This window comes from Halyomorpha halys, unplaced genomic scaffold, assembly GCF_000696795.3.
Source record: "Halyomorpha halys isolate HHAL.00 unplaced genomic scaffold, Hhal_1.1 Scaffold1565.1, whole genome shotgun sequence".
NCBI classification, from domain to species: domain Eukaryota; kingdom Metazoa; phylum Arthropoda; class Insecta; order Hemiptera; family Pentatomidae; genus Halyomorpha; species Halyomorpha halys.
Window position 1 is genome coordinate 17,063 of NW_027109840.1, and position 2,525 is coordinate 19,587.

Here is a 2,525-nt window from a genome sequence, read left to right on the forward strand (position 1 = left end):
ATGAACATAATCAAACTATCTGTATGAAAAATAAATAAATAAAATAACATAATCATAAAATAATATATACAATATTTACAAATCGACCTGAGGATCCCTGAGCCCGCTCTATCCCCCACATGTGAGCAGAGCTCAAAAGGTCCCAGCGCATCCCTCTCGCCGCATCACTGGTAGTGAGCCAGTGGAGGCTGAGCAAGTGCGCTAAATCCACAAACACTCAACTTGAGTGGAGAATCTGACCATTGCCAGAACTCCAATTGTCCATTTTTATTTTAATAAGTCTCTTGGCCTCTGCCGGTTCAACCTTCTAGATGGGCTGTAGGGATGGGTGGAACTAGATAAGGTTGAACCAAAGGATTAGGATGGTTGGAAAGGTTTATATGAAATTTTGAGAATTTGGTTAGTATGGGATCAAGGACAAAAGGGATATGTAGGTCGTTGAGTTCTTGTCTTTTGAGTCTAGTATGTTGGTTCCAGGTCAGTCTTTTGTCCAAAATGAATCCGAGGTATCGCACTGTGTCGGATTTGGGAAGAGGTATATTATTAAGAGTAACAGGTGGGCAGAAGCTTCGGCGGAGAGTGAAAGTCACATGGGTGCATTTTGATTCATTGACTTACGACACAAATTAGGGCTGAAATATGAAATATAACATTAAATAAACTAGCCACGGTATTATCGTAGATTATATGTTAGTAGTTAATAATTTTAATGTTGGAATTTTACTTCCTTAAAAGAAATTAAGCCTGCCAAAATGTTTTATTATAACCTATTGCTCTTTATTAATGTACACAGCAACTTATTAGCTAATCGTTTTGATAGGCCAGATCCATTCGCCAATCATGATAGGTTAACTCCCCGTGTCTTGCTATAAGTTGATTCTGATAAATCTGATTTCGATATTCCAAGGTCAACATACAAATAGACGTCTATTGACCATCTTTGACGTACATGCAGTTGAGAAGATTACATCAAATCTATGTGCAATTATGTAATAACAGATTACAAACTGCGATAACGATATCATACTGTATCATAAATTATTCTTAGAATCATTCTCTTCGAAATATTATTTTACTTTCATAAATATTATTATAGTAACCAAATATAACTTTTTAGGAATAAAATATTTTTCAGCCATTTACTTACCGCACACAGTATGACCTACACATATGAGGAAAAGAAGGAAATCTACGATAAATGCATCCCTTTCCTTAAGGAGAAGTTGAGGGCTTCGGAGAACGAGGAACGATTCCCAGCACAACTAGGAGCTTCATGGAGGAACTCAGGGTCGATTACATTATTATTATGTTATAAAATATTATAATAACACTTAAGTATTTTATTATTATATTATTATAATGTTATTATATGTATAATAAGGAAATAAGACATATCGCACTAGTATTGCTAAAGAGACACAACTCAAAAATCGGTGTTTTTGAGTTATGACTCTGAAAGAAATTGGTAAATGTATCTTTATAAATCATCAAAACTGTATCAACCTAGCTTCAGAGCTTGTCCGCCAGAGGGCACTTGTGTCACTCTTGCTGCCTTAATGCTATTCCCCCTCCATAGGCAAGAGTGTAACATTGCCAGTTATCTTGAATTTTGAGTTGTGTCACTTTAGAAATACTAGTGCGATATAAGGAAACAATCTAATAAAACTGATATGGGACAATCAAAATACCAAGCCTATCAATATTTCATCTATAGTACCCTGACTACAAGGAATCAATTTTTTTAAAAATACAAATGAAAATTCTTGATTCTGAATAAATAAATATTTTCTTTCATTTTCTGTATTAATACATAATTTCGCTACCTTCTTGATTATGGAAAATTACTATTATGATTGAAGTCATATTCTCAACATGTACACAGCAGGTTGAAAATAACGAATGGAAAATATAACTTAGACGTTATGATTTCATAACAGTTAATAACTCTCTCCAAAATGATACTGGGAGACACCCACATAATTTGTGTCTGTTCTAAATTAAATAAAAAAGTAGCGGGAAATATTCTTGTTTAAAGAAGTTCATTGAATTTTTTTGGATATTATGTCTGTGAGTCAGCATATGAAGCGACTGGCCTCTGTGGGCAAACCAATCAACTATTATTAACAGATGATCCAAGTCTTGCTTAAAAAAAATAAAAAACAACTTTTTTTTATGTGGTAATTAAAATCACCATGTTTTAGTAAGACAAGTGAAAGAAGCGAGAGGAAGATGACAGACAAGGAGAGAAGAGAGAAAATAAAACATTCAATGACTACCAACTCATGAGAAAAGTAACATTGCATAACTTACATCATCCAATCATTATCTATAGTCTAAATTATCACAAACTAATCCTACTAACCACATTGTACAACCCTTTATGGCGTAACCCAATATCATTAACATTTTTTTGTCATAAGTTACCAGAATTAAAGGCTTTAATTTTATATCGATCGATATAAAATTAAAGCCTTTAATTTTATATAATACATGATTTAATAATGTATTATATAAAATTAAAGGCT